The 23,781-nt window shown below is 34.7% G+C and overlaps 1 protein-coding gene across 4 annotated transcripts in view; it reads right to left on the bottom strand.

Annotated features, from left to right (window-relative positions):
* Positions 1-23,781, bottom strand: part of DIAPH2 (diaphanous related formin 2) — a 247,801-nt gene that overhangs the window by 21,386 nt on the left and 202,634 nt on the right. Inside the window, exon 29 of one of the 4 annotated variants that reach the window (XR_012630786.1) lies at positions 23,335-23,555. The exons of the other annotated variants lie outside the window; for them this stretch is intronic. The gene's annotated coding sequence lies outside the window, so the exon portion shown is untranslated. Of the gene's footprint in view, positions 1-23,334; positions 23,556-23,781 lie in introns of those variants that run through there. 4 annotated transcript variants of the gene reach the window in all.

The raw sequence follows: 23,781 nt of genomic DNA, 5'->3' as shown, positions 1-23,781 counted from the left end.
ACAGAGAAGTCAACTTTAGGCTGACTTTAAACCTAAAGTCAGCTTCAGGTTTAGGGCAGCTATAGGTTTCTGTAAATAAAACGGTTCCAGCAAATTCTAAGCTTTCTGAAAATACTTTATTACACAAAATATTAATTTTTCCTCCTTAGGAAGATATAAGCACTGACATATTTCTCATTTTTTCTTGGATGCTTCCCACCCAGGGTCAGGCCTGTCAGCTTTGCAGACCAGACAGCTGATATAATGGGAATATTTTCTGCAACAGCTGAGAATATTAGTTTCATTCTCATTTGCCTTCATTAGATGTCTCAACTTTAATGAATAATAGCATACTGCAATATTTTATTATGAAATATCTATGTACAATTATGCATTACTTTTAACTCTGTACACTTCTGAGATTCTCAGTTTCTTCTGAGTTTGCTTGTAATCATTTTTAAAAATTATTTTATTTCTATTATTTCTGCTTCATAAGACAAAGTAGAAAAGGTTAAATCTGCTGCTAAATGTCCATCTCTTTAAAGAGTAATATGGAGATGTGACAGAAAGTTCCAGAACTTTGCAAAAACCAAAACAGACCCACAGTAACCACAAGGAATTCATATTTTTTTTGTGTGTCAATGAGGATACTTAACAGGGTTTTAGCCTGCAGTTTGCCAAGGGCTAACTGATAAGATTCATGATAGGGAAGAGGCTTGGAAGGACTGTTTTGCATATTAAATTGTGTCACTAAAAACCCCTCAGGTTTAAAAAAAAAAAAAGAAAAAGGGAGCATCTTCATACCAATTTGTCACTGAGAAAAGTAATTTAAATCCCACCAAACCTATTTCCTCACAATATTATATTTTGAAGTCTATAACAAATGCATAGTGCTCATACTTTTGAAAATAAAACATTAGAAAACATTAGTTAATTTAGTAGTTAACTAGTAGTAAACACACCAGTAGTTAACTAGTAGTTAACACACCTGTAAAAGCTACATCTACAATATACTTTCACCTAAGTTGTTTAAGAACATGAACTAGCCACTCCAGAAAAGAAAGGTGAATATATGGAAGAGAGAATGGGAGAAACAAATTGAGTTCTGTACTATATTGAAGTCTGGTAAGAGTATAAAATACCAGCAGTGGGAAAATACTTGGGTCTATACTGCTAATAGTCTGAGCAAAGAGAGAAGCTGTTGCAACATGAGGAGAGTAGAGAATGGGCAATAGAGCGGCCTTGACCTACCCCACACAGGTTGGGTAAACATCACATTGGCCTGTTACCAATCTTTTCAACGCTATCAGTGATAATCCCATGGAGCAGCCCAAAAGAAGGCGGCAACCTTTAGGTTGGTGCACAATAGCTTTGAGAGGATCTAGTTGAAGGTCCATCCAGTAACAGTAACCATGTGGTAGTGCAACTTAACATCCCTGCATGAGCAAAACCACACCAAAAACTGACTAGTTCTGTTCAACTTGAAAAAGGAAGCCTATATAAAAACAAACAAAAAAACCCCAAACAAAATAAAGAGGGGACAGATTATTCACCTCTTACAGGTGGGATACAGAAAGTTGTTATAAACAAGCAGGCATCCTTCCAAACACTCAAGTCTTGCCTAAATTAATGAAACAAAGCAGCATCATCTTTGTATCACAACTCCAGTACTAGGCATTACACATGCACACAGGACCACACCAAAAAAATTACAGAGACAAAACAAACCCTGATAAGAAATAGTAGTATTATTTCCATTTCTATGTCCACTGCAGCATATGAATAAAGGCAAGAGCATAAAGGTTTTTCAACACCCACCCCCCCAAACTGCAATGGCTAGTAGAATCATATCTTATACATCTAAGTGGTGCTGAAAATCTCACTAACTATCTCTAAAAAGTCCCAGGTCAAATACAGAGTCAGTATTTAAGCAAACCACTTAGCCCCAGATATTCTGGGTCTAATCCTAGTAGTTTAGCCAGCAGTTAAGCTGTCTTTCCTTCTTTCATTCTGAAAATGGCTTAATCATCCAGTCTGGCTTTATACAATTAAAAATCTCCCTGCTTGTAACTGACAACTGATGTAACTAAACATTAATTCTTATCCTACAGGGTTTATATTTAATCCATAATACTAATATTGACCATGTTCAGATAATACACTAAAATCATTGATTCTTATGACTCCAATACCCCACCTTTGTAAAATTTACTTTTTGTACAAAACCCCAAATTAATTCATATCATGCAGCCTCTATACTTCTTACTTATAAAAGGAAGAAAATTCAGTTTCCTAATATGTTTTGTCTTGCTTTTTCTTTCAGATGACCTATGAGATCACTAACTGTTCACATGAACTATGAAGAGGTTGAAGGAAATTTGCTCTTGTGAAGAGAAGAGCTAAGGAACCATCTAACAGCAGCCTTCAGCTGCCTGAAGGTGAATCACAAAACCCAAGTCAAATTCTTCTTGGTCGTGGCAGAAAGTAAAACAAGAAACAGCAGTCCAAACCTACAGCTAAAATGTTAGGGAGAAAAAAAAAAAAAAATCTACACTAGGAATGCAGGGCAGCACTAGAACAGGTTGCCCAGGAGGTTATGCAGGTTTTCAGGACTTGGTTTGACAAGTCACAGCTGACTCCATCTAGTGTGGTGATAACTCTGCTTCAAGCAGGAGGCTGTACTAGATGATTTCCAAAAGCTCTTCCAAACGTTTCTCACACCCTATCAACTCCCCGACTCTTGGCAAGCGCATATCAGGGATTCAGAAATAATAAGTATTAACACTAGTTATTTTTGGCTTGTCATTAGTATTTACATCCATAGTCTCAGCAGTTTTAAATGCCAATGCTCTGGTTTCAGTGATATTTTTCAAATAGGAAAGGGGTATTTTTGCCAATTTATCATTTCTAATCTGTTCAAAGCTTATGCCAGAACTCTTCAGTGAGACTTCTTCATAAGTAACTGTACAAAATGAAAATAAATTAACATCTATTATTTAGCTTCGTTCTTAAAATAGTTAACATATGCCCACAGGCTAAAGCATATACTGAAAAAATAAACAAAAGTTAGACATAGGGGATCTTCAGCACCCTCTGAGGACTCAGTGATAAGATATGGTAGAACTAGGACTCAGGCTGCCTGATAAATTCCTGATCGCACAAAACTACCAGTCATGGTTCAGCATTTAATAGATATAAAATATTATTACTAATATATTCATAACTACAACAGCCATAGTCAGATATGATTGAACCCATAACACGGGCATTTAGGAAGTGCTGCTATGGATATGGTGCAGGAGGTTCTGTGGTTTTGGCTATGTTTATTCCACAGTATTGTATAATCCTGCACCCATGGTGCATGTGCTGGCCACATCCTGGTCGTGGAGCAGGTGCATTCCTCAGCAAGGTACCCTACTCATTTTATTTGAGGTGCCCAGTAAAGAATAAGCCAGGTCACTTCTGGTTTGTGTGTCTGGGTTTCCTTCCAAATTGCCCGGAGGAACACTATGCATCAGGCAATTGCAGAGGCAATGAACATGTGGAACAGGACTCTTGAATATGCCATCAAACATTTGTCCATGCCACAGACACAGCCAAAGGGACTTCAGTCAGCACTGTGATGGGGAGAACAGCCTCCCTACATTATGTAAAAGTAAATAAATAAAAAGCTCTTCTGATTGTCTCCCATCACCTTCAGCTAAAAGCCCAGAGAAGTTTTTGCACAAGGATAATAAAAGAGGAGGGGAGAAAAGTGGAAAACCGAGAAAACTTAAGTTATCCTTCCTTAATTAAATTATGCTTAGATTTCTCATGTATTTCACCAAAGAAACAATACTGACCGAATCTGCTCTATAACAGCAAAGAACAAGAATATACCAAGAAGAGAATCAAGCTTTGACAAATTCTTGTGATGTCACTGAGATTCCTGAATGTTGTGTACCACAGGAAAAAAGACATAACTGAGAAAAGAGTCAGCATGGAAAACAGAAGGAAATTAAGAAGTAAAAGAAATCAAAGGGAAAAAAAAAATACAGCACTGACTGCTTTGTGAAATACCAAGAGAAAACAGATTTCTGGTATCTGCATGGGCTTTGGTGTGGTGGGTTTTTTACATGGCTTTTTTTTTGATTTGTTACTTTTTGTGGCCGCCTTATAGCAAAGACTGTATCTGTAAGGACAACAGTGATTGACAGATGTCTCTCCAGTGTGCATGGTCTGAAAACATGAAGCACAAGCAATTTCAGCTTTGCTTTATTCTAAATATATGACATATGCTAAACTTCTTTCTAAAAAATTATAGGGCAACTTCAAGGAAATAGCTAATTTGGTCTAAAGCTGTCATGATAATCTTTTTGATTCTCTTTGAGTTGTGGTATAACTTTCAGTCAACACTGAAAACTGCATCTGCCAAGAAAGCCCTTGTTCAGGGTAGAATTAAGAGTCCAAACAGGACTGGAGAGGAATTACCAAAAGGTACAAAAGAGTAATATGCTGTCATTATATATAGCAACAAAGTTTGAATATAAATGGGTGCTAAAGTGAAAACCCTAATGAATCCTGTCTGGAATGCAAACAAACCTATTTCAGGTGAAGATGCCTCAAATTCTCCTGCTCTCACATAAACATAAAGTCTCCAACCTAACAAAACATTATTAAAAATAGCTTTTATTCTAGAAAGTCTAAACATTATTTTATATAGAAAAACTATGCATTGTCAACAGGAAAGTAAAGTAAGATACATAAACTAACCTTTATGATAGTAAAACAGAGTGGCTTTGACCTTCTGACTAAATATTTTCCTGTAGGTTCTAGTAAACCTGCTTGTTCGCCCAAAAAGGATTATTTTCCACTGCTATTAGATTTAGAATTTAAAATAATTATTCAGATTTAACTGCAAACATGCCTTTGTAGTTCGTGATTTTTTGATGCTGGAATAAAACTAGACTTAGATTTGCAGAAACTAAAACTAGATTTAGATTTGCAAAACTTGGGATCACTGAGGGCTGAAAATTGTATTCTCAAGATAAGCCTAAGCACAGAGGAACAACAAAATACAGGTGAGTAATTTTGTTTATTTTAAAAGGACAGACTGGATGACATATGGGTTCAAAACACTGTAGAGACTCCAAGCCTAAAGCTAGAAACACATACATAATATGTTCCATATATGTACATTTACAATGTATGCACTGTATGTATATTATGTAGGTATGTATACAAATATATATGGGATAAATATATGGGATTTGGAAAAGATGATCAGAAATCTGTCACACTAGGAAAAACAAGGAAGATAAGTTCATTAATGGGAAATAATATAGCTCAGGAAAACATTTTCATACAGCTTCAGATAAGACACTAAATGGTGTGCAGCAGCACATACAAGTTAAATAAATAGAATAAAGCAAGCAGAGAATAAAACTGCCTCCCATATCTTGTAAACATAAAGCCATGCTCTGTGGTAGATGAACATACTGCGTCAACAAGAGCAGTCTGGCATGTCACAAGAGAATATAAGGTGTGGGGACAATATGGCTCTATATTCATTGACACCTCAGACATAAAAATACATAAACCATGAAGCAGACTACAAAAATTTGTTAAATGTTTGAAGCTTAATTGATTTTTTTCCCAGAGGTCCTTGTGACTGTGATTGAGAAGTAAAAATATATCTAATTAATAAAAACACAGCCATTTAAACTAAATACAGTAATAAATAATAACCAGAAACACAGGTTCTAAAGTTAACTTTCAGGTTTTTCTAAGGTAGTATTAGAATATTAAAGTCTTTCCTTTAGCTTTAACTGTCCTTTAAAATAAAGTTGACCAATTCACACAGAAACCAATTCTTATTTTGTTCTACTGAACTTATTTTTAACTTTTAAGACAGCATTATATGTGATCTATCCATATGGCTACATAAATTCTTTATTAGAACTTGTATGAAGACATGTTCTGAACACAGGGCACCCAAAGCAGCAATCCTAACCTGAAACCAAGTACATTTTTAACGCGGCTGAGGGAAAAAAATAATTAAAATGCAAGGAAGGATTTATGAATTGAATTTATTTTTTATCTTGCAGTCATCCTAAGTTGAAACATGAATAACTGATTTAACACTGAAATGGTATTCAAATATTTGACTCCAATCCCCTATTGCTTCTAAATTCACTCAGAAGTCAAGATTATTAATTCTTCCTGACAGAAAATCAAGATTTAATGATCATCTGATAACCCTTAGGAATTACAAAGTAAACTTAGATGATAATTCAGAAAAAATAAAATGATTTTACATATATAAGAAAAGCATCATGCAGAATGTCTATTCAGGCATTTCCTTTGGGGCAGGAACTAATTTTAAGAAAATACAGAGCAAGAAAGTATGTTTTTGTATGAACAGTAAAAAGTTTACAAGCAAAAAGGGGACCTTTATTAATATTTGCAGATCTTTTACCATGATACCCTCTACTTAGATAAAACAGACAAACTGAACCCCTCAAGCACACCTTCAAAAGAGCCTGTAATAGGAAAATGTATGAAAGAATTTCAACCCAATGACCTTGTTGCAATAATAATGCTTACTTTAAGACATCACTTTCAAGATCAAGCTGTCTAGTCACCAAGGCACATCAAGCCAAAATTGTTAAAATTATGTGCTTTGTGCAATTTTATAGAGAAACTGATTTCAACTTAGTAAAAATGATATGCTGTAAATGATTTTTAGGTAAATTTTTAGCTTTCAGGTCATGTCTGCAGGAAAGTAACAGTAGAACTAACAGTGGTGTGAAAAATGGAGATGCAGAAACTGTACATTGATTTTTTTTCCCCCCCAGAGTTCTCCTTCCCAGCAGAAACACTTTAAAACAAAGTACAAGCCAATGACAATCTATTTATATATGACTGTGTTCATTTTTTATTTTGTATATTGTTTAATAATATTTATACTTCAAAACTATCTCTCCAATGTACGTAGATTGCCTTTTCTTGATGCAAAGTTACTATAAACTCAAAAAATTCAAGCAGGGCAGTGTTCTGTCTAGCACTGAGTAAAAGATTACACCAGAAAATTTAAGAGCCAAAGTAAGCTCTAAAGGCAGTTCCAGTACATTCTGGATGTAATAAAAAATCCTGACAGATGCTTCTCTGAAATCCTTTAGTTGTATAAACTTGAAACAGGATTTAGAGGTTCCCACTAATCTGACCTGTGAAAAAAATTCTCGCTGATGCCAAATCTATTTGTTTTACCCTGACCATTTCAGCAATACACATCAAATGAAAGAAAGAGGGGTGGGAGCATGCCCTACTCCGCAACACCGAGTTATTTTTCAGGGAAGGACACCAAAACAGATGAGAAACCTTCCCTGATCTCAGGTGCAAATATATAGTAATCGTAAGGAATGTTAATTGCTTGAATAGAAGCCACCGCAAAACCTCAAATTTTTGCCTTCCATAAAATCTTAAGACCTTTCAATGTGAAATGCAAGCCAACTTTTATAATGTACAGTTTGATTTTTTTTTTCCTTAACATTTTTGTACAATTGACAAAAGATTTTGGAGACCTTTATATCTGCAGAAATGATGGGTGAAGATGAAAGACAAGAACAGCATTTCCTCTTTCCTTCTTGCAATTCTAACTCCTTTAGCATTTTTGCCCTGTCATCATGTATTTCACCTAAATGTAGTTTTATTTTTAATAGTACGTTTCTGACACTGAAAAAGGGCTTGCATATATTTCTATGACATTCTCCACACATTTAAATCATGTGTTTTATTTTTTCATCTGTATACAGTGCTTGATTTGTACACCTCAAGAGTATTAAGTGGACTGCGGAATACTGACTGAGTTAAAGGTGAAAGCTTCTTTGAGTTGTCCTTCATTCTAACTTTATATGACTTCTGGGTTCCCTAATGATGCCATTCTTATCTATAAAAATCTATTTCTTTGCTATTTTAAACATAAAACTTAAAAGGCACACTGAAAAGTGCTGAATATCTTAAGTGGTATACGAGGAACTTGGGACTTGCAGCAAGTAATTAACTCTTTTGCCTTTAAACCCCTCCCTTACTCTATCTTCCCATTCTGCTTTGTCAATTTGAAAAAGTATTTTGAGATACCATCTGGCTATTAAAGAGAGTGGAAGAAGAAAGCTTTAAAAGCATCCATAGTAATGATAAAAACCACAGTCACCCAGTACCCACACCAAAAAAGAATGGCCAACATAATTTATTGTTCAATGTGTCAGTGCCTTTTTTCTTCACTTAGGGCTTAAATGAAAGCAAGAAAAGCAAAATGAAAGCTGTTTTAAAAACCTATTTGGTACTTTTTTTATTTAGGATTTAAGTAGGTTTTTCAATAAGTATGAATTTTCAGAATTACATGCACTTGACCTAATCCTCAGAGTTTCCCCTGAAACTTCCTCCTCCCACCCCTCTCCCCAAACATTCAGAACTGAATTATGTCATTTCAATGGGCACTGAGCACTGGATTGAAACACAAACAGAATTTGGGGAAGAAATTCCTACAGAAGCTCATGTAACAAAATGTCAATCAACAAACTCCCAGAAAATGGTTTAGACTGATAATCTGAACATATTTGCATACTAATCAAGCACCCCTTTAAGAATTAGTACAAAAAGCAAAGATATAAATATATTTATAACAAAGATCAGTATTACTGTATCTACTATGCTAGTTATGATTAAGGAGACAAATCCCCTTAGACATGATTTAGAGAGGAAGGGCTGATGGAGGTGAACTTTTGAAAGGAACACAATTTTGTTCCCAAATAATACAAAAATAAGTTTCAATGCCTGTGTCATACAACAGATTTCAGCAAAAACAACCACTTTCCATATCTGTATTTACCCACAAATTTGCTTGATTGTTTTGGCAGGGAAGTTCTTATTACTTTTCTCTATGAATTCCTCAATATCCAAAGCATTTTATTTGTTCATGAATCTACAAAATGGAAGGTAATTATCTTAAGAACTTTCCTCCAGGATACCTGAATGATTGCAATGCATATTCTATTAACGGCTGTCTAGTACAGATTGGTTCGATATACAGTATTGATATAAGGTGTGTGCAACTCCCTAAAGTTTATATACAGGGAAACTCAGCATTACATACAGAAATTTAAGTAGATGTTGATTTGAGTTAAACTTCCCACTTGTAAGCATACATAGAGGTAAATGGGGGGCGGGTGTGTGTGAGGCATTAAAAGTGAATGATACAAGGACACAACAGAGATGCAGGTTGCACTGAATATGTCAAATAGAAGTAACAAGGAAGTACCTGAGAACTTTAGTGAGGAATATAAAATTACATGGAAGCTCAAACATGCAGTGAACTTGGACTATAAAAGCAACAAAATTTATGACCCTCTACAGTCATAGAACCTGATTTCAATAATGCTACTACTGTATGGTAACCTGAGCTCCGAGGAAAACAAAATCAGTTTTAAGATTTAAGATCATTTTGACATTTTTAATACAGTGTCTTATACCACCATTGTGAGTGAGGAAAGACAGGTAAAAATACAAACACGGGAAGTTGCAACGCATGCAAAAAAAATCTGAAAATATATAGGCCAGAGTTAACACGGAAAAAAATAACATAAACGCAAGTATTGCTTTTAGAGAATTTAGTAATCTTTGCTACTAAATAACAATACACAGGCATCATTCTGTCATCAAGGAATAACTTGCTCAAAATAACTTGCTTGGGTAATATTTTCCCTTGAAAAAGTATAAATGTCAAACATTAAAGTTATAGGAGGAACTGGATAAACTTATACAACCGAATATATGAACTTTAAAAAACCTTAATTTTTACTGAAAAAGAAAAGCAGACATTTTCTTGGTGTTTTCAAAAATTGCTATTTTCCCCCTAAACTATTTCTATATACAAACATTAATCTATACCAATTATGAAAAATATTTCTGGCTGACAGTATATGTCCATCTTCTATATCTTAAATCTGAACTTTGAATAAGGCTCAAGTTTACGCCAACCTTAAGTGTTGGATGATGATGTTTTGCCTGTAAGCTACTTTCAAGTACATAATGTTACTTTTGTTTTAAATGCAAAAATATAGAGTTCATATGTTCAAAACTTCATGCAGTAAATCTAAACTTTTATGCAGGTGTTCTGCATAGATTCAGGAACCCTGGTAAGAGTTTGGACAAGACATGTCATATGAAAAATGCTTTAAAATTCTTTGATAACACCTTTCCTGTTTCAGCATATAAATCTTTATGTGCTTTAACTTAAAATTGCTAGCAGTTCATGTCAAGACTATTACAAAAAGAGCAGGAAATAAGTTGTGATATTTATTGTACATTTTGGCAGCTGCTCAGGAGAGCAGTGCTTAATCCACCCCTGCCTATATCCCCATGAGATGAAGAGGAGAAGAACCCTTTTTTCTGCATAAAGCATTAAGAGGATAGGTATTGCTGTCTTTGTTGGGAAACAGCTTGCCTTACAGCTCTCTTAAACCAGGAGACCCACAGTCCTGCTCCTGAAGAGCTTTAAACTTTGCAGGCCAAGCAGTCATTTCCCCTCTCTTAGCTTCACTCCCTTCCCCCAAAGAGTTTCTGTCTGCAATTTTAAATGCCAAAGTTGTAACATAAAAAATTACAGATGCTGGCATTTGTGGAATTGATGTAATTGCTGTCTTCCATGCAGTAAATAGAAGTGATAATGATAAATGATGCTAACAATCATGCTGTTATGGTTTTAAATTAACTATACACACAAAATTTTGCTTCAGATTAACATTCCCTAAAACCTTTATATTAGACTGGTCCAAAAAATCCTAATATCTTGAATATTTTAATTAAAATGCTTATCTCATACTACTTTCCTATTTTAACTTCCTAGGAAAAACCCCTACTTCAAGGGCAAAGGCTGAGATCCACGTTTACAAAATATATTTCTGTACATGATGGGGAAAAAAAATGAACTCCTTTTTCACTAGAAGCTTCTTTTCAATCTCAATACAGAAGATAAAATTCTTTGTTTTGACAATTGTCAAAGAAAACTTTGAATAACTGTAACTCCTACCAAGTATTACCTACAATAGTCCCCAAACATATCCCCTACAGTTTCTTCATTAAATTTAAATTCTTATCTGCACCTGCTGCTCTGTTCTTCACCATCCCCTCAGTTATGCTGAGGTAGGTGTTTTGTGTGGTCACAGTATATTCAGAACCACACATCACTGTTTAGTGATCACAGCCAATCACACATCCACCTAACATCAGCCTGAGATGTCAATGACCAACAGAGCAGGAATTTCACATTTCAAAAGTTATGAATATATTATGAAAAGTATTAAATTATGGAACCTATTATTTCTAGGAGATCCGAGCAAACTGCATTCCTGTACTTACAGCACAGTATGTATACACATATAAATACATACATACAAAAGTAGGGTTGTATGCACACCTAACACACACACACGCTTCTTTTGTTCTGCCAGACATTACTTAATTGGTAAAAAGCTGATTTTACATATATATCACTATTAAATGATGCTGAAGTGGCTTTTTCCTTCTTTAGACTATAGGCATACACTTTATGCTTCTAATAGCAAATTATATTTGACATTTAATTTAAAAACCAAGTTACCCTAATCGAGAGCTCTACTACAACAACACTGATAAAGCAATGAAGCTTTCCATTGGACAAAACCAATTTTTTTAAAATTTAAGATAATTTTAGTCACAAGTAATTGAAAACATAATTTAGAATTCATTACTTTGCGTGGTTAATTACAGCAGAACAGTTCCAAAAGATGATGATCCAATAAAGTAATAATTTTCTCTCTGAAACATGGTATCAGAGTAAATAAAATAATAAAATGCAAATTAATGAGTATTTGAATTATATTGAAAACATTAAATGTATACCAATGTGTAATCCAGTCCTGATGCTTAGGCACTACACCTACAAGCATGTCCTAGCAATTTAGAAAATGGAACAATCTAGACAAATCTATAAAACTTAAACAGGCAGTTCCTATATTCTTAATACATCATAAGCACTAGATGCTTTTATTCAATTATGACCATGCAATCAGTCCACAACTCTTCTTAAGTTGAGAAGAATGTATTTCCTAACCTCATCAGCTACAGAACACAACTAAGCCAAGGCTTTATCTCCATTCTATATGAATTTTGCACCTCTTTATTTGAAATGAATATGAGGGCGTACGTTTAATCAAAATATCTGATTTAGAAAGATAATGAAAATTCTTTTGCAGTGATTGTGTCTAATTCACCTGCAGCTATTTAGCAGCAGAAGAATCCGTGACCTTATTTCTCTTTCATAAAGGGCACAGAAGCTAAATGAACTCCTTGTACATGTTCCTGAAAAACAAGTGTCTGATTTGACCTGAAATTTTTTGCATCAGTCCCCAAAGTCTGTATCTTTTCTGTATCTAGCTTCAGCAGAATTGGAATGTTACCAGTAGGTACACGGTTAATTCAATTAAAGCCTTCTGAACATTTTTGTCTGAAGATCTTTAGAATAATTTAAGTGGTTTTACTATAGCTGAGTGGAAAAGAACTGTCATGCAGGAACCACAGAAAAATTTGCTGAGCTGAGCTACATGGCTAATTTTAAATTGTTAGCATCGCACCTGAAGTTAAATTTTCTATTTTGGTAGCACAAGATGTCTTACTCTGGCCTAAAAATATGGATTTTCCTAATAATAATTTTAATTCTCTATGGTACAGGTAATTTTAAACTTAGAAAATCATCTTCCCAAGGAGGTGTGTCCCTGAAGAAAGACTATAGTCTCTGTATAATCTAAAGGATTGTTTCATGGTAGATTATACCTGACAGTACTTAGCAAGAATGTCACATATCACAAATTTTGATTATACCTGACAGTACTTAGCAAGAATGTCATGTATCACAAATTTTGGGCAATAACGCACAATGCAAAGGCTGCAAATGTCAGGATAATATTAGAGGTATCACAACACTAAACCACAGTATCAGAAACATTCGCAGAGACACTGTCATGGTAACATGACTAGTGCACAGCAATGCTTTCAAGAGAAGTTTATTAGGATGTCTTTAAATACTTAGTTTTATAAAACATAAATACCACGCTCCTGTCTATTTTCATTTGTACATAATCCAGCGAGGGGATGTGAAAGTCAAGATGCCCGTGGGTTTTGCTGTGGTAAGTCACCTTGACTATAGCAGCACATTCCTGCTGAAAGCAGGAAGCAAGCACTGTACAACATAACAGCCAAATCACCAGGGTTGTCTCTCATCACATTCATATTGCTCTTTTTCACCTCTCTCCCCCAAAAACACTTTACTTATTTCAGAGTATAATATGCATTTCATTACGGTCATGATCATACTTTAAAACAATCCGTTAAATAATCAGACTATATATGAAGGTGCATGAAGAAAGTCAAATAATGTATTTCAGTTTTCTAATTTTGAGGTTATACTTTTAAAATCAACGCTGTCTTAAAGGCAACTTGTTGCCCTTTACATAATATGAGTTTTCTTCGAATAAAATGACACATAACAAAAGACCACTATAGCTTTATCTGTTCAGAAATCACTTCCAAACTGAATGTCCTCAAAGACTGTCTAAAATCTACACTAGTTTGCTCTTTATTTGAATTATGAATTATGCAACCAGATATGAAACTGGACACTTTATCAACACACTCTGCAGACCCCAAAAAAGGTAGTTTCAGATACTTCTCTTTGAAAACATCAAAGATGCAAGTATTTTTCTTTTTCTTTGGTTGCTATAATAAACACTAGTTTACTATTGAAAAATATTATGAATGAGTTTGGAGAGATTTATTTCATCTGGAGATGGTGACAGGTATTCTGCTGGTCACTGGTTAATGCAGATCTTGTAACGTATTACTTCTTTACATTCAGATTTAAAGCCCAATGGACTTAAGAGTGTTTCAGAACACATTATCCAATACCACTGCATAAACATTATTTCAGAGCAAAATGCATGAAAGGATGAAGCAGTATAATGTTATTTTGGTTATTTCTAGAATTTGGAGAAAGATGGAGAGTGACAAATCAAGACTATCAGAAGAGTGAATTCACTTAAAACTATCCTTTGTTATTTATAAAATCACTTTCTTAGTTATGTTTGTAGGAGATCATTTATGATGAGAGATATAAGCAAGTATTATTAATTATTCTCAACAAAGAAGCTTCAGACTTATATGGATAAAAACATGTTTTTCTGATACAAATATGTGAATGTAAACACTGGATAATTAACAGTAACTAAAAGTATCTGTGAAGACTAACAACTCAAAATGGCTAGCAGTCCACTCTGGCCAACCTTGATACTAGTCGTACAGGAATTCAAGTAGCAGAATTTAACGTAGCAGAGCTGTACTTGGTAGATGTGAAAAGAAAAAATGTCTGGGATGGCAAAAATGCAAGGTTACGTGGTTTATTTCACCTGAGAAATACTTACTCAAACACTTTTACACTTGGAATAAACTGGGTTACAACAAGAAAAGTTTCTTTGAGCTATATTAGCACTAGAAACAAACATAGAATACAAAAGTAACTTTCTAATATCTGTACTAAAAATTATCATTAGCTTTAAGTTGTCTAATCTGATTCTTCATTATTTTACTGTTTCTTAGTATTTAATGTGTATTATTCAGCAAAAATTTGACAACAAAATATCAGAGGATATAAAAAAAGAAGTGAAAACATTTGGGAAAAGGAGGGTTTACTGCTGTGGAAACTCCATTCCATGGACAAATACTGATTGCATTTTGTGAACTCTTATATCCCTTATCTTGTCAATAAAAGGACTGAAGATAAATTGAACTTTAGAATGTTCTGCCATCCTTAAAAAATTCAAGTAACAAATTATTCAAGAAAGGTCACTCATTAAATGAAAGCTGTGTGAAACAGAACAAAACAATTTTCATGATGATAAAAGCATTTTCTTACTTTGAGAGTGTGTGTTTTCCCCTTGCTGTAAAAATAAATACCTCATTAGTTTTATATTCACCTTCCGAGGGGCTTAGTTATATGATAGTGATGATTCTTACCACTTTTAAGGTAGAAAAGGTGAAGAAAAACAACTTGTATTAACTCTAAATAAAAAGCTGTTTCCCTGATAGCACTCTTCTCAGAACAATCTCACCCATTTTTACCACAACTGTGTGATACTCACTTGTCACTTGAAATCCCATCATAGGAAAAATAAACCTAATCAATGAAAGGGTTGCTATCATGGTGCCAAAACCCCTTCTTTAAAATTGGCTTTAGAGCTTGGAGCATGGGGTTTCATTCAGCAAGCCCAATGAAGATCTGAATGACTATCTAGACCAAATCAATCTGGAAATAAAATGTATTTGAAAGATCAAGAAATGAAAAGCACGTATTTAAAATTAACACTAATTCACAACTATAAGGCCAGTCATCTTTCCATTGGTGATAAACATTCCCTCTTAATGAGCACTGGTTATTTAATTGACATGTCTGACACAAAAAGACAATTGCCATCTTTGCACTATAAGTTAAGACTTGCAAGCTCAGCACACATATTTAATACACCTAATAGTACTTCATATTGTATTTGTCCCAGGATATAAAAGCCTGCTTTCATTAAATAAATTAAAACAGTTAAAAGAAGAGAAATATTACAACTAGAAGATACCAATACAACTACCTTGCCCACTATGTAGCCAAATTAAAAATAAACAAAAGAAAGAAATTTGCAGACAGTTTCTTGGGTTGTTTCTTTTTTTTTTTTTTTTTCCCTTAGGACACAGCAAATGACACTTCTGTACGCATCTAAAACTCGCTAAATTCTACAAATAACCTGGAGATCAAGATGGAATCAGATTACTAAGTATGGGAAATCACTTGAGTTGAAAATGTCAATGGATTGTTTGGTCTTTCACTAATAGTTGCAAAAATGCTAAATTAAGAAAACCTCAAATCAGAAACACAGTTATATTAAGTATACTGAACTAGCTACTGCTTTGTGAAGGAGTACAGAGGACTGATTACAGAGAGCTGCTATAATTTGAACAGTCTTTCTTTGGTCAATAACTGGAAGTGTTGTAAATATCTTTCGTTATGCCTAAGTGAACAAACTTGTAGAATGTGGAAAGTCTTCGCCTTTCTCTTCCAAGTCTTAATCGGAAGACAAAGTTCTAGACCAGGTGTAATTATGAAGTGACTGTAACTCCAGTTTTAAAGCACTTATAGATATTTATACTCACTATTGTGTGAAACTAATATACATATTTTTACCCACACTCACCACATTTGTTTCTCCTACCCTTCACTGAAATAATTTGATCTAAGTAATGTAACTGGTTTGCAAAAAATAAATTTGGAAGGCAAGCTGGCTAAACTAGTTACCTTATGTTTAAAAACTCCTCAACCAAAAGAAAAAACCAAACCCCCCAAAACAACACCACAAACCCAAAAAAACCCAAACAAAAACCAAAAATGTGAGAAGACAGCTTGCTAGTAACCAGATTGCTGTGGTAACAGGGTCTATAGATTATATAGAAACAAGTTATATTTTTACTTTAGTATATGCTACCGCTGCAGAAATACACTGAATAATAAGGAATTAAAATGGTACAGTTAATGTATAAAACATAACAAGGGAAAAGTAAACATACTGAATATTTCTGCTCAATAAATTTCACGGCAAAAAAGAAAAGCAGCAGTAGGACCCTTTTAGTATAGAAAATGAGGCATAAAGGCAAATTGAACTAATATTTAAAGAAATAATTACAATTATTTTGTAATTTAAACATTTTCTTCAGAGCATGACAATCAGAGATAAATGGGGAGGTGACACTAAGACTAAGAGGCAGCATGGATTATCATAAAAGAAAAATTCACAAGTCAGATAAACTGAACATTTATAAACTGATAAACTGAAACTACATACTAGCTTTCTCACACAAATTAGTTGACATTTTGGTTTATTTCTGCATGCAGAATGTCTGCTTAGGGTACATACAAAATTTTATAGCTTCATGAAATATTTGTGCCAGCACAGAATTTCTATACGTGTATGTGTGTGTCTTTGTAGATACAAACATACATTTACACATGTATAACACGTATACAGACACATATTTTTCAGTCTCATTTTCTCCACAGAAAAAATGACTTTTAAGACCTGCATATTCCCATTATGCAGCATCAAGATGAAGTGAACGATAAGACGACGTGGTATTTTTTGAATGATAAAATGTTTTGACATCTGATTTGTGTTTTACCTCTCACATCTGTAATTTGCACCACAGACAGGTTGTCTAAAATATGTTCTTAAATATATCAGTATTGCTCATGGAGCATTTTATTCAGAGATTTGTCTGCTACGTTCAAATACTGTCTGAGGTACTCCTATGTATAACATAACGTGAAGGATTTCTTCATAATTCCATTCAGAAAATTGCTAGAATCAGGGCAAGGGCACACTGACAAACGTGACAATGATCATTGTCACCCACTATGATTTTGAGGTACACCTAACAAAAGAAAAGGCATCCAAAAATCCTGAATAATGGAACTAAAGTATAATAGAGACATGACATTTGCTCCATTACTATCTTTTTTTCTTTTGGCTTACCTTAAAATTCACAACACTCTGAACAAATGAATAAACTATTTAGGTTATGTTTGCCACTATTCTTTACTGTAATATACTTCAATTACATACCACGAAGGCCTTCATTACATGCCAAACACAATGTTAATTGATTATTATATCTGTACAGTTATAGAGTCAAACTGGGCTGGAAATGCAGCTCTTAAGGTTAAAAAATTCTCATCCTTGGACCATGATGTTTGAGCACAGCTGCAATCACAATTGTACTGTGCCTTTTCAACAGCAACACTTCACATATATCTGTAAATATTAGTCCAGTATAAGGTGAATGTTTAATACTACCATTTAAATACAGTTTTATGATGAACTGCAGAGTTCGGTTTTCTTGTTATTTGTTTCTGTCCTCTAACCAGGAACCCTAACAGGCTCATATTCTTAGAAGAGCAGCATTTTACTTTTGGACAGTTCTGTTTATAAATTTCTACAGTTTCTAGAACAATGTATTTTTAGAGTAAGATGATAAGCACTGATTTATGAGAGAATCAGCGCTATACTTCTAAATAATTCACCAATGACTAGAAGTAAAATGTGATATACCAACTTATATATCTTCATCCTCCTTTGCAGTGCTGCCATGTGGGCTGGATTTTCTGACTCTTCATCAAGAGGATTAGAAGCCTGTTGACTTTTTTTTTCTTTTTAAACTTTATGTTTGGGAAGCTAAATGTTAAATTGACAAATATGTTCTATTAAAATTTACTTAAGTAATGACTGGTAAAGGAGCACAGCTATATGAATGACGGTGTCCTTTAAAATGTTACAATTTTTAAACGTCGTTAGTACATACACCCAGAGTGAAATATTCAATATTCATTTGTAACATTTAGGCAATATCTGGATCGATATGAAACATCCACTTTCCATCTGAACCCAGAAAAGTCAGGGATTCCCTATCACTGAGTTTGTACAAAGAAACTCATAACCCTTTCTCACCCACATACCTATAGTTAACACAAAGTCCTGTTTTTGAGGGTACAGTGGGAACAACAGATCCTTAGAAGGATTTCAAGCGATGAGTAACCTGTTATCAAACTATGGGTAATCCATTATCTTTTTTGAAAATAAACAGTCCATAATATTTTAGATGCAGCATGCATAGCTATGTACATGCATAATTACAAGTATAGTTCACTACTTGGAAAAGTACCCCCAAGTAATCATACCTCCAATTATTATTCTCCAATATTAATTGTAGAGGATGTTTGTAGAAGGAGTAACTAGATGATACACTCAGTGCAATGCTGCAGTTCCTCTGTAGCTGACAATAAACTATTCTTTAAACAGAATGTCTAGAGATCCCACAAGAACCTTACTACTATATTCGAAGTCTTACTTTGAGTATGTCTTGCTTTGATATATTTAGTGTTGATAATTATGTTGATTTTCTTTCCAAATTCACAGATAATATACTATATGAATTATGAATTTATTTACTTTTACATCAAGATGCACTCTGCTGTTATAAGAGCTGTTTAAAACAGCTCACAAGCGCGAAGTTCTGTAAGTGCTAAGTGCATCAAAACTAATAAAAAATGAGTAAAAGTAAAGTACACCTTCTAAATTTTTCCCTTATACGTTAGTACAAAATCACAGACCTCTTATTTCTGTGAAAGTGAGAGCATTCATGAACTAAAGCATAAAAACACATAAAGTATGGAGAGAACAAGCCCATACTCTCCATATGTTTTAAGAGATATGGCCAAATTTTCAGTGTAGTTAAGTCTTATTTCTTGGCAAATGCTTACAAAAACCCACCAGACCCGTGTGAAAGCAAGCAAAGCCACGTTTTCAGTTATTCCCTTGTAAAAATGAAGAACTTCTAGAAGAAAACATGGAGGACATCAAGATTGTATTATTACTACTGCATTTTTTTATAATTTCTTAGAACTGGCCACCTTGTACCTTGAAATATGCAGGTTGCTGTCTCCAATGACAGACACATATCACAGTATCTAGCCTGCAAAGAAACTCAGTTTATGACTTGAGAGCTGCTGACTTTAATATGTGCAATTATGAATGTGTAAAAAAACCCACGCAAAATATTATTTCCAGTTAAATTACCAGTGTACTATAAGTAAACAAATCCTTATGAAGTTCAGACATTCAGGAGGATGTATGATTATATTTCTGATGGAAGGAAATGGCATGGTTAGGGAGGATGATTCTGCCTGCATCTTGAGGATGTGTAAAAACAAGTTTCTGTCTTAATTTATGCTGTTTGAAAGCCCTGAACTAGTTTTCAAAACTTTATCCTTCAAAGGCATTCTTAATATTCAAAAAGACCTTGCTAATTAACTCCTAAAACTACCTCAAGTCCAACCTGCTTTTCCTGCTCCTTAGAAAAGTTTTAATTACACAGATTAAGCACTGGAATTCCAGCTGTCACCTTCCAATAACTTTCTTCCTTTTTAAATAAGGTGCTTTTGTGCTGATCTCTCCTTTGCTTTGAGAAGAGCTTTGGTTGGGTTGTTTTTATGATTTAGCAATTCCATATGACTATTAAAAGCGATGTGACAGTACTGAAAGCACATTTAACCAGTTACAGCACATGTAGCTCTTCTCTGAAGTGTTATGACATCTGGTGATCACATCAGGATTTACCTAACACAGATAAAAACATTATTTGAATAGCTAAATGGTAGTTATAGGGCACTATCATCACCAGGGTGCGTGATGACAGGACAAGGGGCAAAAGGCATGAATTCCTTCAGGGTGGATTCCTTCTCATGTAAGAAAAACCAGCGCCAACGCCTTTGTGACAGCAATTAAACATAACAGTCTTCCCAGACAAGTGTTGGAAACTTCCTTGCTAGAAATACTCAAGACAGCTTGACAGGGAAGCAGACCCTAATCTCTGGCCCTTCTTTCAGCAGCAGGTTGGACCAGATGACCTCGAGAGGTCCCTTCCAGACTAGGCTTTTTTCTGAGCCTGTGAACACACATATCACGCTACATAAACTACCACCATTGCAGTTCTCTCCCCTTTCTGTATTACCATTTGGAGGAAGATGGCCAGAAGAAGCATATTTCAAAGGATGAAGGGGATTTTATCTATGCAATTCCAGCTACCCTTACTGTATGAATAAAGTAGGTAATGCAGTGGGAGCAGCTCCATGGAAATGTACTTAGCTGTGAAAAGGCCTCTTGATTACTTTTCCCAGTGTGCAGGGTCCCTCATGTCAGGCTACGTAACAGGGCCTGCATAAGCATATATGTGCACATAAGCTGAGTAATGAAGCAGTTGCTACAGTCTTCCACTTAGAGACAGTGCTCTCCAGCTAGGATGCTGAGCATGGATTTTCTCTGGCCTTAAGCCTTCTGCAGGTCATGGACTGACTAGATATGCCCGAGAGGTAGGCACATGCAATTAGTGAAGGACAGTGATGCTGACCAATTTAAAAATAGAATAGAAATGCCTACAACCCCCTGGTCCAGAAATCATTAGTAATACAACAGCTCACACAGAATTTGCAGCAAAAATCTAAATTACTCAAATTGTATTTTAATCAAGGTCTGCTAATATTTACTACAGTGTGCTCAGCAGGAATCACTTTCCTACATCCAAGCTCCAATAAACTTGCCAAGTTTTATATGCTTAGAAAATATAGTAATTTGTCACAAATGTCTCCAAAAGCACTGAAAGTAAGTACACATTTTTCCCACAAACACAAAAGAGAATTTACACATTTTGGAGTAATGTAAAATTTTGTGTGGGGTTCAGGTTCAGACTAACTCAGTACTGATGTACAGATGATCCAGAGTTAGGTTGAGGCAACTCTCCTCATCAGCTGAACATTCTTCATGCTATCACCTTCTAGCTGTCCATATGAATTTCTCCTAACTAAACCAGAACTCTTCAATTCCCACTAATTCCACCTTCTTTGCTACATCATTCCTAGCTCAGTGAGCAATGCAAGCATCCCACGTGCCACTGAACTTCAGCATTACCTTGAAACCAAGACTTCTTAGACAAGTTTTCTTCTGAGAGGACCTAGGAACAGCATTTTCTTCAAACACAGGTAGGCAGATATGTTACAATTTTCAGTCACCATCTATCTGTGCTGGTATTTATCTAAACTGGGTACGTAACTTCATGAGAACAACACAGAAATTAGAAGCAGTTAAATGCTGCAGTTAAATTATCTATAGCCTTTAAAAGTGAAACTGAATACAGTAAAATAAATTACTATATACAGCATTTTTTTCTATTTAAAATATTCTCTTGCTTACTATTAACAGACAATATAAGAAATAGTCTAAAATAGCTTCATATAATGAAGATGCTTTTTACTTCTTGGACAGCTCAAAACCAGGGTCTAACTTGTGGTATTAAAACTTTTAAAATGATAAAATCTACTGAAATGCAACAACACTCACTGAAGCAAATAGTTTCATAAAACTTTTTGAAGGCATAGAAATAACATTTTCAGTATAGAGCACGAGACTCTCAGATTTTAAGAAAAATAAATAATGTATAGGTGTTAAAACACACACTGCTGCAAAGAGAGTATCAACATGTTAATCTCCATGGACATGTAGCAACAAAATAAGTTTTATCCCTAGGTAATCAGGTAGTTATGGATGCAGTAACTAGTCATCTCTATACTAGCAATCTATTGCAACGTTAAGCCCCAAATAAATTTCTAAAAGCTGCCAACAACTAGACCTCCTGTGAAAAATACTGTCTTACTTCCCAAAAAATATGAGAAATATTCTCTCCAAATTTCTTCAGCATGAAAGCCAAAAAACGAGAGTTGGATAAATACCACAATTTTAAAGTATTTTGCAAGTCTTCAAAAAGGATAGTTTAATCTTTTGTGAGACAACGCTATAGCATTCTAGTCACTAACTAGTTGACAGTATATCCTGCTTCCATAGAGTTCCTGAAATAGCAGATTGCATGGGTTTTATTGTTGAAACGCAAGTATACTTTAGGCCAATAATTTCTGTCTGGGCTATCGGTGGAAAATGTGATCATCTTCAAACCATGATAACTATTCTACAATATATCACAGAATTTGTGTGCTTATATAGCTTACATATTTGCACAAAAGAGCTTCAATACACGTTTAGACCTTCTGGTAAGTGTTTCTGCTAACTATTTGTCAAAAGATAAAATTCTGGGAAGTATGTATGTTCCACTAATATCAGATCATACTTAAGAATGACTGTATGATTTCTAGCAATGTAATACAAATGATGACACTACATACTTATAAAAATCCAAGCATATGTGTAATTATTCCTTGTAACCTGAAACAACTCTAGAGAAATCAGAGAGTAACGACTGAGTTCAGTGGCAGCAGAATCAGACACTAAGACTGCTCTAATGCAAGGATACCACTGCCACTGGAGTCCTGTCATTTGGTTTTGAAACCTAACAGAGAGAACAGAACAGATACCAGGTTTGAAATCCTACAGCTTTCTACAGAGCAGTGAAAGCCTTTGCCAGCCACCAGCTGGATAACATAGCAGGGGAAAAAAAATCCCAGTGATAAGTAGAGCAAGTCTTGAAAGACAGAGAGGCTGCAGCAATATGCAACCCTTAAACTGGGGCAGTACTATTATTAAAATATCTCAATATGCACCCCGGCTTTCTACAAAACTGAGGTTCCCTTGTAGGTAAAAATACACATTAAAATATTTCATATAAAAATGACATAGCCAGGATTTCAGACTGATCACAAGTAATGGTTCATTTGCACAGTGACACCAGCAGGATCCAGCATGACTGCCTTGCAAAAACTTAATTCTTAATTCTTTCATCATCATCCCTCTTCAATCAAGCAAAACCAACTACAGATGTTCACAAAACAGGTATGAGACAGATAAAGCAATAAAGCTGATAAAGCTCAGCTTTCCTGTTTTTTCTTTTCTTCTCAGCCAGAAAACACACAACTGGGAAAGAAAAGAGAAAAAAAAAAAAACATATAAAAAGGGGAAAACAAGCCCTGAAAGAATAGAAGAAGTGACTGAGAATAACTTAAATACTGATGACATGTAATGAATTTGGCAGTGAACTAGGTATTGCAAGCTGATACTGCACTTCAGCCAGAAAGAATCAGGGGTCCTGGACTTAAATTTTTTCATTGTGCAGTGATTATTGCTTTTAAGGGTCAGATAC

This window comes from Strix uralensis, chromosome 13 (genome assembly GCF_047716275.1).
Source record: "Strix uralensis isolate ZFMK-TIS-50842 chromosome 13, bStrUra1, whole genome shotgun sequence".
Lineage (NCBI taxonomy): Eukaryota > Metazoa > Chordata > Aves > Strigiformes > Strigidae > Strix > Strix uralensis.
The sequence above is the reverse complement of the archived record's forward strand: the minus strand, read 5'-3'. Positions and strand labels throughout refer to the sequence as shown.